The 17,974-nt window shown below is 38.3% G+C and overlaps 1 protein-coding gene and 1 non-coding gene across 2 annotated transcripts in view; both read right to left on the minus strand.

The window, feature by feature from the left end:
* LOC135705716 (chitinase-like protein Idgf4) overlaps window positions 1-17,974 on the minus strand; it is a 300,438-nt gene that overhangs the window by 95,247 nt on the left and 187,217 nt on the right. The window lies entirely within an intron of this gene.
* On the minus strand, window positions 11,195-11,266 carry TRNAA-UGC (transfer RNA alanine (anticodon UGC)). Its single transcript has one exon. It is a non-coding gene; the product is annotated as a tRNA-Ala (tRNA).

The raw sequence follows: 17,974 nt of genomic DNA on the forward strand, positions 1-17,974 counted from the left end.
AACTCGAATTTTGCGAATCAATTTTGTGTGTGGCAATTTCATCGTGGACACCCTTTACATTTTGATTGAGAGAATATGAAGATTGTTTCACGTTTCGTTCATCATGTTTAGTCATTTTTTCGTTGTGCTACTCGTCTTTTAAATCAGGCTTGAATTGATGGGTCATAGGGATTGCTTCCTGTGATGACACCCCTGTTGGGATCGGTTTTCGGTATTGGGAGTTTTTCGGACTCGTTAGTTAGGATCTTAGGATTTCGGTAGGTATACTCACTCTTTTCATGAGTCACTCGGGTATGTTGGTCTTGTTCCCGACACTGTTGATTAATTTTAGAACTGGCTCATTGGGCCAGTATCTAGTCGGGCATCTTGAAACACGACAGGTGGTCCTATTTGGAGGTGGCACTTAAGCCATCCGTTTAATAAACCTATCGGGAACAAGCAACAGCACCGTAGCTACCTCGGGGCCGCTACAACTTGTAAGTTAAAAGTAGAGGTTGTAAAGAATGTGTTTGACATATGAAATCTATCAATTTCGCTTTCGGAGTGTCACAATCCTCGATTTTATGATTCGTGAGCGTTCACTCAGAGTGAGCGCTCGCGAGTCGTAAAATTGCTGATTGTGGCTATCTGAAAGCGAATTTGACAGGTTTTATGTGTCAGACCCTTGCCTTTTATTCTCTTCTTGAATCTTATAGGTACATAATACCATTACATCTTTTAATGTTTCGAAAATTCCGAAAATCATTTTTTATAGCAATTGAGTAGAAGAAAGCCTGATGAGATATTATCATTTGAAGACTGTATGTTTATTGGGTTTAAATTACCCATAGCTTTAGAATGTTAAGGTATATCCAAATACTTTGCTAATCAAAAATGAGTGTCATAATTTTTCCCATAGTTCTTCGCATAACCAAGTTTACGAATCATACAAAAATGAGCGTCATTATTTTTCATACAACTCTTCTCATGACCACTTTTTCGAAACATTTGAAACAAATAAATTGTAATAAAAAAACTGATATTTTTAGGGGCATCCTAACTTTAAGAAGAAACATAAAGGTAATAATAGGAGCAGGGAATTTTGAAGAAGATCTTTAAAAAGTTCAGCAACTTCTAAGATCTTCAGGGATCATCGCTTCAAAAGGAAACTCTTCAAAAAAGTTCAATGCGCATTTGGAAAGATGATTGAATTTTAACGAAGTTCTTCGTTAAATTTCAAGGGATTTTCCTGATGTTCGAGAATATGTTTAGATGTTCAAAGATATTCAGAGAGCTTTGTAAAATTAAGAGAGATCGAAAATATTTTTTTTTTAATAATATCCGGGAACTTCGAAAAAAATGAAAAAAAATGGTAGATAGAGTTGGTATAGAATAATAATCAAGGTAAATAATGGTAACTAATTATTTGAATACAAAAAAAAAGAAAGTTGAGTTGTATAGCACCACACTCAAGTTGAGTAAATTTGTGTCAGCGTGTAGTCGTACAATAATGTCACGAACGATTTGAGCATAGTTGAGTCAGAGTGTAGCGTTGATTTGATAATCAATGAAACGCACACATACATGCAATGTGGGAACAAACCGAAGCTTCACTGCTTCGTCTTTGTACATGATTGAATCTTGAATCAGTCATTTAACCAATCTTGTAGCGCACGGTTGTGCGTCTTGTTCTCGGTAGGTCTTTGTTGCGACACATGACCGAGGCTAGAAACCTCGGTCAGGTTACGACAAAACTTAATAAAAGTTCATATTGACGGAGATTTTACTGAATTTCTATGGATATTTTTTCAAGACTTCAGGTTGATTAAGTCTTGAATATCTCCAATTGTTAGAAAAAACAAATGGCATCTCTAAAATATTTTTACAAGACTGCAGGTTGATCAGGAAGCATTCAACAGTTTTCCAGCTAATCGAAGATTTCAGTGAAGTGAAGAAATTTTTTAGGTTATAGGTATACATTATTCATAATCAACATCAAACAGTAGTTTATAATTTGAAGCCAAGATCTTCATTTCCATATCAATTTGTCTGCTTGAAATTCAAAACGCCTTTTGAAATATATTTTTTTCAATTTGAACATGTCTAAAACAATCTTATTAAATCATTAAATGTCTTAATTGCGAGAAAACAAAAGCTTCCAAATAAAGACATGTTGTCAAATCTGGCATCGCCGTTTACAAGAAGCAATAACAATTTTGGTTTTCACATAGTCCAGTAGCCCATAATTCGGGCACAGTCATGTTCAAAAAACATAAATTTATTATTCAAGATAAGCTTCTTTGACCTTTTCCTAATTTATGTTCTCCAGATCGTTTAAGAGCTCATATTACATGATCTACTAGATCAATCAAGACTTGCTCGATGTCCTCAGTGACGATATACTGAAATACCTCGATATAACGTAACTGTCTCTTTTGGCTATCATCGTCAGTTTATCACAAATCAAGCTGAACATTGTATTAGGTCCTAAGTAACATTGATTCATCTACTTTCTCTTTCGTTTATAACTTGAGTCGGTGTATAATGAGTCACACCAAGAGAAAAATAGTTGATCTTTTCACTTGACAACAGAGGACTGCTACATCAACTTCAAATGACTTCTAGCGAGCAAAAAAAAAATAGCGGCTGTTGTAAATCATTATATCAGTGATTTTGTCCAATCATCTTAACAAAAAATAGTAGAAATTCTCATTACTGATCGTTACCAAACGTATCCCATTACAGTTTAATGCTCTCTGAGTGTTTATGATCATTTCTTCGATTATATTTTATATTTTATTGCAATACCTTTCGTGGACCTTTCATAGCATCATAATGTTTGTTTACTTTGCACGATAGGTAGCCGGTTTGACAGTTCAATAGGTAGACTTCGCTTCACTCTTGGCGTGACTCATTATACACCGACTCATAGCACATAACAAGCTGAAAATAAGTAGGAATGTCTATACATGGCCGTAGGGATGCAAAGAGAAAGTCGACGAAGATAATCTGTCAATGTTACTTAGGACCTAATGCAATGTTCAGCTTGAAATATCAACTCAATCATACAAATCAACATTACCAATAGATGGAGGAGTGTCTCATCTATGTGATGGTGTTTCTACCTTCCAAGATTGCATGGCCGTTTGCGAGAAAACGACGATGGAAGTCAAAAGTGACAGTTACGTTATATCGAGGAATACCTTCATTGAGTCTTTGGGCTCAATTTATAATCCTTTTTGTAATTGTAGCCGGCGTGGTTCGGTCCGTCGACAACGAGCAGCTTAAGCGCCACTCCTTGCGGAGACTACACTTCGAGATTTGTTTGCACGGTTCAGACTCCCCGAAAAAGCGATTTCAAAAGAAATGTGTTTAAAAGAAACCAGGACTGATCCAGTCAGATTGACGTGCATTAACTGAAGAAGCGGGACTACCCTATCCCCAACCAACATAATTTCTACTTCACCAAACAAAATCCCAAATGAGCGGTGAGAGATTCACCCATACCTAATAATTTTTCATCACTGGCAATGCCGCTATTTCCCCCCAGGTAGTGCAACAAGCAGACGGAATGATTACTTCACATTGAAATCCCGTCACCTGGGAGCAGGAGAACGAATCCCAATTCTACGGCCAAAAAACGTATTCACACTTCTTCATATTAAATTCTCACAGTGGTACTTTAGAGAGGAAAAACGCCCACATTTTATTTACGAAAGAGCGATCCTATAGTCGAATCCAGCAGAAACTAAGCGATTGTTTCAGCCTCTGGCGGTGATCAAAAGAGTGATGAGGGTAGAAATTTTCACCGTGAAACATAGGAAGAGGAAAATATTTTCACCTTTCCTGATTAATTTATCCACCGCATGTGCTTGAAATCATCATCCACGTGAAATATTTTGTTTTCTGCAGTGGGTTTGCAGTGATCCGGCTGGTGCTTCCATATATTTTTGATGAGAAAACCTAAGATTTATAAAATTGATTAGTGGTTATGATCTTCCGGATTTTTAATGTGTTGTTATTTCAACTGTAAATCAGTTCAGATCTATAGATAATCGAAAAATAAGACCACTCCCGATGGAAATTTGCAAGTTGTGCAATAAAATATACATTATTTTGAGTTTTGAAAATCGTCATTATGATGTAAACAAATGGATTGGATGACATTTCCGGAGTTATTTGAGATTTGGGCGTAATTGCTTTTGTAAACAAACACGTCAATTACTGATTTCTCTTGAATAAAAGCTCAATCTCTCAAACCAACTATACCAAATGATAGAGGAATCATTCCTCTACCTCGCTGTGTTAATACTTTTCGAGATTGAGCTTTTATTCGCGAGAAATCGGTGATTGACGTGTTTGTTTACAAATGCAATTACGCCCAAATCTCAAATCACTCCGGATTTCCTTTTAAAATCGGTTAGCGCGCTCTACATTGATGGTGTTTATTCGTCGTTCGTTCAGTATCTTTTGTCTTCCTACTTCTACTTTGGGTGCGATTTCTATCTATCGAACTAACCGTGCTGATGTGCTATTCATTTTTTCCCTTGATTTGTTTTCCGTCGATCTTGTTTTCCGTGCTGAGCACCAATGCTACCGACGTGCCAGGAAGGCAGCTCCCACACCTGTACCCTACCTATCGACCCATCAACTCATGAACCGCAGCGGCGCCGGTGGTGTAGTGGTAAGCGTGATTACCTCTCACCCCAGCAGGCCTGGGTTCAATCCCAGTCGGCGCCGCCGGGATGTTCTGAGGCATAACATCTCTGATCACGCCTTCCTTCGGAAGGGAAGTGAAGCCGTTGGTCCCCGGTTCATGAGTTGATGGGTCGATAGAAAGGGTCCAGGTGTGGGAGCTGCCTTCCTGGCGTCGGTAGCATTGGTGCTCAGCACGGAAAACAAGATCGACGGAAAACAAATCCAAGGAAAAAAAAAAAAAAAACTCATGAACCGGGGACCAACGGCTTTACTTCCCTTCCGATGGAAGTCGTGATCAGAGGTGTTATGCCTCAGAACATCTCGGTGGCGCCGACTGGGATTGAACCCAGGCCTGCTGGGGTGAGAGGTAATCACGCTTACCACTACACCACCGGCGCCACTGCTATTCATTTTTAATCCTATTCACTGTCGACAGGGTTCGAGAGGCGTCCAAAAACGGGGTGAGGCGAACGTTTTAGGCGTATCCTGAAAATTCCATGGACGTGTTCTAATTCCGCAGTCCGAGTTACATCGGTCTTAGACCGGCAAAAGAAAATCCTTTGTGGCGTCCTCTCTGGACGCCACACTCCAATAAAAATGAACGGACTAACCAGTAGTTGAGTTTGGTTGTTTAGGTGCCGACCCAAGTGTTATTTTGATTTCACGACGTCGCGCACTCTCACTTAGTATACTGCTCTATAGGACGAAATGAACGAGCATTGGTACCTTCAGATTAGGGAAATTTATCCCGGTCGAATTCCAAGAAATTCGATTTTCCCGCATCACCCTCGGCTAAGTTCGGTAATGTAATAGTTATAGATGGTTGGTCGTTCTAGCTCTAGCTATCTCTGTCCTGCCTCTCTCAAAAAAATCCCTTTGGCACTCGAACTTCGAAGGAGGGGGCACTTCTGAAAGATGGGGGAGGCTCCACAAGGGAGTCCCTTTAATATGGAATACTTATGTGATACAGAGTGATATCTAAGATACGGTTATTGTCTTTCGATGCTGACTCATTTTACGTTAGGAGGTGGAGGGTTTCCTGGGATGGCTGACGGAGAGGAAGTCCTTGTTCTTAGCTGTGGTCGTGGTTGTTGAAAGTGTTCGGGCTGGTCGTGGTGTGGTGTACAGGTAGTTGTCCTCATGCACTGAACGAAAATACATGCCAATTATCAAATGAATCGTAATTCAAAGTGCTCTGTAACGCCATCGGTTCGTTTTAGAATGACAACAGAAGCAAACGACACAGATTACTTATATCAAATGCGAATCATCCTGCTTGCAGATGATAATGGCTTTGATATGTATATGCCTTCATGATTGATATTTGTATGCACACCATAGCTAAAGAACTCATCTCAAACGCAACAGATAAATAGATCAAAACACCGAGCAAAACACCCTATAACGGAAATCATCCATTTTTCGTGAGGGTGTGTGATAAGAAGTAGAACTACAAAGTTAAATATTGTTAGTCCTCATGCTAGTCAGACATATTGCAGACAAATTTCTTTAATTTGTGTTATTATGAAAGATCTATAGCCTTCATTTATTCCCATACAGAACGATCAAAAACGAAAGTGTTTTCACTTCAAATACCAGGAAAAGTTAAAACAGTTTGAAAAGCACCAGCAATGCCGCTTCCCACATTAATTTATTTTATTTTCTCAAGGCACGAAACAACAGGAAGACATATACCGACCTTGCCAATCAATATCCTGATCGACGTCTATGTGGAACAGATCCAGCAGGTGGAGAACAAAATACAACGAGTGCTGAAACGGCAGCGTAACAAATAGTGGATTCGTGCCAACAAGGAGCAGTACAGGTACCCTAATAAATTTGTTATGGTTATTTTGCTTAACGACGTGTTCGGGGAATAATCCAAACAATTTGTGGAATAATTCGATCATTTGGGCTATCATTCGTTTATGGTATTTTTTATTATTAGAGTATATCCCGTGGACACGATGACAACTCCGAGACAACACGCTTGCATCACCTGACCATAAACCATTATGCAGCTCACCTACAACACGGTGCATGCCATAGACTCGGGAACCATTCGGGTTGGTTCAAATTCCAACATGAACACGTAGGACTTTCACTGGTGGTGTTTAGCATATTGAGCAATATTGTTCTTAAGTGTAAGTTTTTATTGTTTAAGGAAAATAAAGTGTATTTTTAAATGTTTCTAACATGCAGTAAACATCATATGAATTATATAAATTCTGAGGTAAATTTCGTTCAGTTTTAAGCGTATTTTCATTAACATAACTGATGAATTTTCGTTTGGTTTTCAGATAGCGAACATTTTAAAATTGTATTCTAGTATTTCAAAATCAGGATGACACGTATATGAAACACATGGGATAAGGTGTAAGAAAGCGCAAAAGATAATCATCTGAATATCGAATGATTAGTGTTATAGGGCTCCATCGAATCAATAATCTTACAATATTTGGCGGATGTTTTCGCTCAGTGTGGTCGGAGTTGAGGGTATGACAGCATGCATCATTGAGGGGTCCGCTTTCGGAGGTAATGTCTCGGTCGGCTGTAGTCATATTCGAGAGAACAGGCCTGCCTCGCGGAGGAAAGCCAGTAGTGCCGTTGAGCGGCAAGGATCTCGAAGTATTTCGATCTTTTCGGGCCAGTGAGCAACCAAACAGAACACTGAAGCAGAATCTAGTGGCCAAAAGACGTGTCCGAAAGTTGTAAAATGAGGTTCTTACAAAGTACGAAGGATGCACCCTCATGAACGACGAAACGTACGTGAAGATGGCTTAAGGGTAGCTTCCCGGGCCAAAGTTCTATGAAGCCATGGTGTATCCGTAGCTAGGTCAAATTAATTTATGCCGATAAATTTGCAAGAAAGCTTATTTGCAGCTGCTGACAAAAAACCCAGATTTTCGTGACAAATTCAAGGCTCACAATGGACCTGTAAAGAGCGGAGAAGTTCTACAGTGGTATCGAGACAACGGAGTAGATTTCTTCGGAAAGGACATCCACCCAACTGCAGTCAATTCCGTCCAATTGAGAAATATTGGGCAGTTGTCAAACAGAAGTTGAAGAAAAGTGGAAAGGTGACTCGTGATGCGAGAGGGATGAAGAGATGGTGGAACAAAACGGTCGCTCAGGTTAGCCAATAGAGTGTCCAAAATATCATGAGTGGTATTCGATGAAAAGTCCGAGATTTTATCAATACCAAATCGGAATAATTTTTATGCTATTTTTCCTTTAATATGCAATAAATGACCTTAATTTTGAGTACTCAAAATTTTATTTCATTATGATCCAGATAAGGATTGTATGACTCAAGATTTAAAATTAAGTTTGATATCTTTAAAATTCCGGATGCTATGTGATTTCATTATTAAAGCTTGAACAAACGAGCATTGCTTCTTCAAAGTCAGTCAGCTTTTAAGGCTCCCATAATCGAAGTCCCAAGCGTTGTAATAACATAAATATAATCAATAAAATTATGCCTCACCATAATAGAAAAAAATGTTGTTTAACAAAACAAAACAAAATGCAACATACCCCTTCCTCGGCCCCCTTCAGTAATTTTTTCAGCTAGCCAATAGTGATAACTAGGGATAGTTTAGTTGCACCCCTTTGATTCTTGGTGCCCGCACCACGGAATCTGCAACGATTGCAAATACTTTTTCCAAAGGGAAGCACCCTACTGACGATTCACAGACAAATTCACGAATAAAGTTCTCCACAAAAACATGTAGGTATAGTGAAGCGCACCACAGAATGAACATCGTAAAGTTGCTGTTGATGGTGTTGTTGATTTTTTGTGCTTGGATGAAATTCAATCATCGTGGCAAGTGGATAATTTATCTTCGAGCTGAGAAAAAAATGTACTTCTACTGAGGCCCGGTGCCCGTCTTCGTGATGGAAGCTGTTTGCTTCAGAAGCGACACGAAGATGAAATGTGATTGTGAGCTTTTTTCCTGCAGAGCTTTCTAAATTTGTAATGAAGCTGTTGTATTGGAGCGACTGATGCGTCGACGTTTACGACCGACTGTAAAAATATGCTCACGGGAATTGAACTAGAGAATTTATGGTCGCTTGTTTGTACTTACAGTCTGTTTTGCTAAATAAACGTAAGGTAATTAGGACCATTAGTAGCTGGTGGCTCCATAAATTAAGAGGAATTGAATAGGCATATTAAATTACATATTCTGCCTAACGGAAGCTATGACCTTTTTATGATCCTTTGGAACTAAATAGGCTGATAACTAGCTTTCCACGCTCGGTGATAGCGACCTGAATGGTTCGTAAAATGCATTCTTAACTGTAGTTTAGTGTGGCTCAGTTCTTGCACGCTGCGGTCTAAAGAAGATTTTCGAATTTCCCACTCCTAACAGTCAACGTCAAGGAGTATTTCACTCTTGTAGGGTTGATAATGACGTTAACGCCGTCTTCTATTGGAATTTGTATTGTAGACGTTAAAGTCATTATAAACCACCCTACCCTTAGTCTGGTACCCTACTCACCTTAGGAGAAATTACCACCGCGGATCTACAATCAAGTATGAAGGAAGCTTCAAAGCATCCTTCACCAGCTCCACAAAGCTACCACGAAAATGTCATACCAATCCATTACCACCTTGCTACAGCCAACGGTCAACAGACCTGTCGATACATGAGCTGAAGCTTTTTGTGTTTGACATATGTATGTCAATCGTCCATATGTCTATCGTATTTATGCCTAATGGACTGTACACATTATTTACAGCTTCAATTATCCAAACTGGCTGGTGACCCTATTAAAGCAATGCACAAACTCGCACTTGGTCAGTGCTTCTGAAAGTTTCTGCCCTCAAGCAGAAAGCCCAACTAACAGCTCAATTGTCTCAAATCCCATTTGAATCAATCGGCACGCTTGTTCGATTAATGTTTCGGAAAACATCCAAAGCGCTACTTTAAAAGTCCTCCACGTCTCATTCTTTGGAGTAGAGCTTCTTCAAATATCAATCGATCGATGCCGATCGTCTCAGGGCTGCAAGAAGAGCAACTACGCAACTGTTGATGGTAATAGATTCATCAATCTGAAGAGTGCCCAATTGTAGCAACCGAGTGATTGATTTGAAATTTCCCCCTTCCCTCTCTCTATCTATCTCATTTGTCTCGATAATGAGGTTATTGTTAAAGGTAAATGGGCTTTTATACGGCTTTTAGCTTTAAATTGCCGCCAAAGTCCACCGCACGATACAAACGAATTTTAGATATTAATCAGTGAATATACCGCTCTGAGCATCTATCGAGTAATTTGTGAACGAATAAAATACGTACATCCAGGCCGGTACACCGGTTTGGGCCGAACCTTAAGGCTAGTCATTTTTTAATAGCTAAATCATGACACTAATGGCTATCGATTTTTCCGCGACAAGCTCGGGCTCAGCTGAAAACGGCCGTTCGGCGATCGTTTTATTTGTTTCCCTCGCGGTTATGACTTTGAACTACGGTGTCATATACCAACCCAGCCAGGTGACATTTTTCCCAATATAATATATCCTTCGTTCGGATACAAGCCTAACCAACAACCAACGAACGTACGAACAAACCAACGGACGGGTTGGGTGTACTATGGAAACTTATCTGTGTGGCATCGTTGAGTATGAATTATGTGAAGTTTGTATCCCCGCAGCCGAATCAATTTCTGAGTCACGAGATCGATTAGAGACGGTTGGGTGACATTCCAAAACCTTGTGCTTTTAGTGACGACTGACGAAAACGGAAAGGTAGGCTGGCTGCAAGCGGATTATGATCGTATCAAAGAAGGCACTGGCGGAAATGTTGCCCAACGTTCCAAAAGAAAACAAACTGAGCATTATGATTTGAATATCAAAAACACTATTTCCCACAGTGCCAGGAGATGCTAATCGATTCAAGTTCATCCGCATCGAAGAGGAAAACTGTGTCAAACGGAACTCCGGATTGATCATCGAAGCTGATTAAAACGTTTTTGCGAATACCTATTGAGAGACGTTCACTCTTTCTCGGATATTAACGTTCGTTCGGTTGCACGTTGTTTTTCTTTATCGTTCACGGCGTCGTCGTAGATGACGGAACGGCGGATCGTATTTTCGTCAAGGTCCGCGAATTAAAAGTCCTTCGTTCGCTTCAACGGACGACGATCGACGGCACGGTAGTCGAGATTGATTGGATAACAGCCGAATAAATCGTAAAAAGGGTGTACTGAAATTTACGACCCCAACTGAGCAAAGTAAGTTGAAACTGATTCCCTGGCTAATCTAGATATACGGAGTCTGGTATACAATAAAATACGATTGCTCAATGCAAACAGGCGATTTACAGGAACCGATATGCAAACTAGCCCGTTAATGCCAATTTAACCGTCCCCAGCCGATCACTATCGATTTTTCCAATTGGCTTTTACGGTAAACGGTGACTACTAGTTGGTCAAACAATTAAGATTAATCAAGTTATACTCTGCCACAAGAAAAAACAATTTAAAGAAATCATTTCCGATAGGTAATTAAAACGATTGGAGATGCCGGGGATCGAACCCGGGGCCTTTCACATGCAAAGCGAACGCTCTACCACTGAGCTACATCCCCTTCGTGATTTAAATTGAAGCAAACCAAACCAATAGCGCAACATTTTTTTACGGACATATTTAGCTTATCTCAGTAGTTTGCTCGATCTGAATGCATACGTTACTGTCACCATAATGAAGACGTAATAGTCGTGGAGTATAGTAACCAAAACTTGCTGCTGATGTTATCATTCCAGCATGATTTTCCATTATGGATATAGGTATCAGATCTAAATCTTAAATTCCCTTTTTCGAACTCAACGCTATACTTCAGCAGTTCGAGTGTGCTAGAATTATGGTTTCTGTTTGTAGCAATATCAGCGTTGCAGCGTTGTTGGCTTCGACGGTCGCCCACCGTTCAGTATTCGTTTGGTTGTGGTAAGCCATGTGCACGGTCGTTATATGCACTTAATTTCAATCAAGTGACATTCAGAAATTTGTTCTGCATTTATCTTCGGGTGCATATACCTACTTATATTTCCCGAATCTGTATGTTCAATAACATTTATGGCTCAATCGTCAAGCGGTAGAAGACGTTAATAAAAAGGTATAAATTATAGCTTACAGTTATATTTAGTTCCAACCGTCGTTTAGTAGGGCGTAGTACACAAATTTTGTATCGCAAAAAATCCGGATTTCAGACACCCACCCCTTCCCCTATGTAACAAAAGGTAAAATACACCGTAAGAAAAAAATATATATTATATTCAAAAAAACGTAAAACGTTGATTATCTCAAAACATCCCCCCTTCAATCTTTATAAATTAAAATTCTTCAGATTTCTTGATGAAAAAAATATAAAGATTGAAGAGGGGGTGTTTTGAGATAAGTAATCAAAATTTTACGTTTTTTTACTATTAATTTACTAAGTTTTTTTTCTTTCATTGTATATTTTCCTCAAAGATAATACAACTTTTCTCACTCGTCATTTTGATCAGCTCAATAGTTTTCATGTTATCATTATTTGAACAAATATAATTTTTAATACGCCCTTTTCAAAAGCTACTGTGAAGAAAAAAATATATTTAAATGAAAAATGCAACCATCGGTAGCAGCGAACATATGAGTAATTTTTCATTAAAATCGGAAACACTCATGTCCAACCGGTTTGCGTTTTGGGCTGGTAATGCTCTAAAGTATCTCTTTCAATTTGATGAAAATAATCCGCAGTTCCTTTAATCGTATGCCAAGGAGTGAACTTTTGATCTGATGCTGCCCGCTGGTGATAATTTTGGACACTTTTGTTCAGTCTTTTTAAATTTAACGATTGAATTCGCTGCCTTAAAGTATTTCCGTAGATACCGTATTTAATGCAATTAATCCGGACATTTAATTTTTAATCAAACATTACATCCACTTGGCAACAATATAATCATGTGAGATGAACAAGGAAGATGCTTGTGGCTCAGCATTACATTTATGTGACATTTGAATCACATTTGGCCTGGATATCATCTTTTAGAAGTGCCCGGATTTATGGACTAAGTGTCTGGATTTCGGTGCATTACGGTATCCTATGGACGGTATTATGGAAAGGGCCCAAAAAGTTTCGATTGACTAGGTCTCCGGGCAATTCATAGGATTCTTCTCTTTTGGTACATATTGAACATTGTATTACTTTTTTATTTGTTCCAAATTCAAAATAAATTACATTTCATTTTAACCTAGGTGCTCCAGTTACTACAGTACTAGTACCTGCATGTCAGTATAACAATTGCAATCTTAAAAATAAAAACTAAAACTAAATCTTATCTAAGTGTAAAGGGAATTAATCGTTGCAATTGAGGATTGCAACGATTTTTGCCTGAAATTATTAATTATTTTGTTGGACATTTGTTCTAAAGTCTCAACATTCGAAATTCTATGTACTTCGGTAGTACTGTACCAGGGAGGCCACTTCAAAATCATCTTCAGAACTTTGTTCTGAATCCTTTGAAGTGCTTTTTTTCCTGGTAGTGCAACAACTATACCATATTGGCACAGCGTAAAGCATGGCCGGTCTAAAAACTTGTTTAAATATTAGAAGTTTTTCGTCAAGCAAAGTTTGGATTTCTTGCTTATTAGAGGATACAAACATTTTATATATTTGTTACATTTGGCTTGAATGCCCTCAATGTGATCTTTAAAAGTTGATTTTTGGTCAAGTATTAAGGGCCAGGAAATTGGAACTCCGTTCATAGTGACTATGTGACTACTACTAGGTTTTAAAAAGGAAGCTCTAGGCTTATGTGGAAATATTATACGTTGAGTTTTGGAAGCGTTGGGAGAAATCTTCCATTTTTGTTAATAAGAAGAGAAGATATCTAAACTTTTCTGTAGTCTGCTGCAAATATCACGAAGACTTCTCTCTTTAGCGAAAATGCCTGTGTCATCAGCGAACAAAGATTTGTGGCAACCCTGAGGCAAATCAGGGAGGTCCGAAGTGAAAATGTTATACAATATAGGCCCAAGAATGCTACCCTGAGGAACTCCTGCTCTAACAGGTAGTCGATTAGATGTGGAATTTTGATAATTTACCTGCAGAGTTCTGCCAGTTAAATAATTCTGAACTAATTTCATAATGTAAAGTAGAAAATTGAACTTTTTCAATTTACCAATCAAACCTTCATGCCAAACACTGTCGAATGCTTTTTCTATGTCTAGAAGAGCAACTCCAGTTGAGTGCCCTTCAGATTTGTTTGAACGAATTAAATTGGTAACTCTTAAGAGTTGATGCCCATGGCGAAATCCAAACTGCTCATCTGCAACAATTGAGTTCGTATTGATGTGAATCATCATTCTGTTCAAAATTATCTTTTCAAAAAGTTTACTTATTGAAGAAAGCAAACTTATTGGACGGTGACTAGAATCTTCAGCTGAATTTTTATCCGGCTTCAAAATTGGAACAACTTTTGCATTTTTCCATTTATCAGGAAAGTTTGCCAAATGGAAACCTCTGTTGAACAATTTTACCACGAAAGACAAGGTACTCTCTGGGAGTTTTTTGATGAGGGTATAGAAAATTCCATCATCACCTGGAGCTTTCATATTATGAATTTTTTTAGTTATAGATCTTACTTCGTCCAAATCATCAGGAATCATCAAAAATATTTTCCCGAGAGAAAATATTCAGATAATCCCGAGCAACCTGATTCTCAATAGTACTAGTAAGACCCAAACCGAAATTATGGGAACTCTCGAACTGCTTAGCAAGTTTCTGAGCTTTTTCAAAATTTGTGATCAAAATTTTACCATCTTCTTTAAGCGTTGGAATAGGCTTTTGAGGTTTTTTTCAAATTTTTTGTGAGTTTCCAAAAGGGTTCGGAACTCGGGACTAATTTAGAAACATTATTTTCAAAAGTTTTGTTCCTCAGGGCAGAGAATCGCTTTTTAATTTGTTTTTGCAAATCCCTCCAGATAACTTTCATGGCAGGATCACGTATTCTTTGATATTGTCTCCTACGGACATTTTTAAGACGGATGAAGAGCTGAAGATCGTCGTCGATTATAATTGAATTGAATTTAACCTCGCATTTTGGTACTGAGGCAGCTCTTTCTTCAACTATAGAAGTAGTCAGAGATTCAAAAGCATAATTAATTTCATCTTTGGTTTGCAAAGGAATGTTTGGATCGAAGTAATTGAAAGTAGAGCTGTTGGGATTACAAATTATTTGTTGGGATATTTCAAAAGTTACTGGAAGGTGATCAGAACCGAAGTCAGCATGGGTAACCCATTAGCTACAAAGTTGACATGAATCATTTAAGTCCAAATCAATAGTTGAGGGATTTCTTGCTGAAGAAAAGCATGTTGGGCTGTTTGGATATTGAATAGTGTAATAACCTGCAGAACAATCATCAAACAGAATATTACCATTGGAATTGCTTTGAGCATTATTCCATGAGCGGTGTTTTGCATTAAAATTACGAATAATAAAGAATTTAGACCTATGACGGGTAAGTTTCTGAAGGTCACCCTTGAGAAAATTCTTTTGCTGGCCTACGCATCGAAATGCCAAATAGGCAGCTATAAACGTAAGTTGTCCAAATTTTGTTTCAACAGAAACTCCCAAAGTTTCAAAGACCTTTGGTTTCAAATGAAGAAAGAATTTTATGTTTGATTCGTCTATGAACAATGATGGCAACGCCACCACAAGGTCCATCAAGACGATCATTTCTATAAATCAAGTAATTTGCGTCCTTCTTAACCTTATGGTCAGGTTTAAGGAACGTTTCAGTTATAACGGCAATATGCACGTTATGAATTCTCAAAAAGTTAAATAGCTCGTCTTCATTATCTTTAAGAGATCGAGCATTCCAATTTAAAATATTTAATGCTTTAAAATCCATTACTGAATTTTAAAGTCAAACATGGAGTTAGATTTAAGCATATCAGAAAACATGTCAATTATTTTTTTTTTTTCTTTTCTTTATTTTAGAGATTTTTAGCCTGAGGCTAGTTCATCTCTTATACATGTCAATTAATGATTTTTGTAAAAAATCCATTTTAGGGGCAGTAATGCTTCCTAAGTCAAAATTGTCAAAATTTCCGTTAGAATTACGTTGGTTAGTATTTTGATTTCTACCCGTTGCATAGGTAGCTCCATTAACACGCTGAACATTATTAGCAGCGAGGGGAGTAGGTATAGATGAAAAATTTGAAGCAGGGGTGATATTTGTACCTCCGGGTACGAATGTAGAATTTGTTCCTCGCTAACCGTTGTTAACAGCAGAGTAATTTGTACCTGTTCGGAAACGTGGAGCGTTTCCTACCTGTCGCTTAGAACGAGATTGCGAGTCTTACATTCCCAAAAATTGGATTTGTGGTTTTCACCACAATTTGAACATTTAAATTTCTTAGGATCTTCCTTCACAGGACAGTTGTCCTTTGCGTGAGAGGAATCACCACAATTCATGCATTTAGCTAACATGTAACGGGTGTTCAATAAAAAATGAGAATGATATCAGTGCCGTCCAGCGCTCTTGTGAGAGCATCGCGACTAAGTTGCGTCATACGGCTGACCAGGCCCCTTCTCCAATATTCATTGACGTTTTTTTGAAGAATAAACATTATGTTTTTAATGAAAAATACTGAATTCAGTGAAAAAAAATCTTACTACACAGTTCGAAAAAGTAGTGTAAATTTATGTTCAATATGATGCACATAAATGGAGCGTTATATATCATATACGTTTACATTATATATCATGTAAAGTTCTGACACATTTCATGCAATGCAGCAAATATTGTATACAAAAGCCCATCTTTGTAAACAATATTGTTTGCAAGTTGCTCGGTTGCGTGAAATGAAATACAAGTCTACGAATTAATGTTTACATCACAATTAAAATTCAGAATTTTTATCTGTGTAGCTATATGACTGAAAAAAATCTAATTTTTTATTGAACACCCGTTAGCAATTTTGAGTTCCGTGACCCCATCCCTGGCACTTACGGCACTGGGTGAGGTTCTGGAAATTTCCTTAGAAAATCATTAGAAATCCCGTTGCGCGAATTGCCAGGACGGGATTTCATTTTCATTTTGATTACTTGGAGTGGCACAACTCCAAGTAATTTTGCCAGTTCATCTTTGATCTGATCCAGGGATTCACCACTGGGCAGTCCTTTCATGAAAACCTTGAACACACGTTCAGTTTTGGTGTCGTAAGTAAAAAATTTGTGCTGCTTCTCAGTAAGATACTTGAGAAGACATTTAAATCCGTCCAAGCTTTCAGACAATACACGGCATCCACCCCGACGTCCAATTTGTAGTGAAAACTTAACTTCCACGAAGTTCAAAAGTTCCATGCGAAGAGCATGGAAATCGGAAGTGGTTATCACAATAGGGGGAATCTTTTCCTTCTTGGCATTAAGCCGGGAAAGTTTACTAGAATTTTTCTTGGATGATGGATCATTCTCATTATCCGTGAGCAAATCAAATTGATTGCTCAAATTAATTTCATCAGAAGGGGGATCAAGAGTTTGGCCCTTTCTTTTGCGTTTAGGCGCCATGGCGGCAGTAAATTTTTATCCAAATCGACTTCCAAGCAGATAACTATAAGAATCTGAACGATCGAAGAGGAATTTTCCAAATCGATATCCAAGAAGGATTACCTCGGGTAGGGTCCAAACAAGGATCGAAGAGGAATAAGAGTTGAAAAAGGTAGACATTTTACAGGTTGAGCACTGAAAAGGGCTGTTTTAATTAGTTGTAGCTTTAGGTAGTAGTCACACTTCCTTCAGCAAAAAGCAAATAGATCCGCACGGCAAGAGAGCACGATGCGGACTGATTGCACAATGTTGGCTTTGTATTAAGCTTACAGTGTCTTTCGAGTACACTGTACACAAACATCCTCCTCTGATCGAATGAAACCTCAGACCATTCGAAACGAAACATCGAAATCACTTTTTCGAAAGATAGCTGCAACCGGATGACGGTTGTTTTGAAATCAGATGATTTTCCTCTCGAATACAGGATGAAAATTGTTATGAGATGGGATAGGCCTTCAGTTGAAATGCGTAATGTTCTCTGCAGAATGATTGTCATACTAAATGGAAATGCATGTGGTATTGGTTCAGCCCCATAACGCAAATCATTCAAAACGATGATGTAAATCTGAATGCATATACAGAGGTACCTGATATGTTTTGCAGTGTCAGGTACTCTATTTTGAAGTCTGTGAGAGGGAAATCGCAAATCCTGTGTCATCAAACTGCATGGCATGTTGAGAGGTAGAGAGGTTTTTATATCCACT

This window comes from Ochlerotatus camptorhynchus, unplaced genomic scaffold, assembly GCF_037179485.1.
Source record: "Ochlerotatus camptorhynchus isolate MF236.1 unplaced genomic scaffold, CSIRO-AGI_Acam_v1.1 ptg000274l, whole genome shotgun sequence".
NCBI classification, from domain to species: Eukaryota; Metazoa; Arthropoda; class Insecta; order Diptera; family Culicidae; genus Ochlerotatus; species Ochlerotatus camptorhynchus.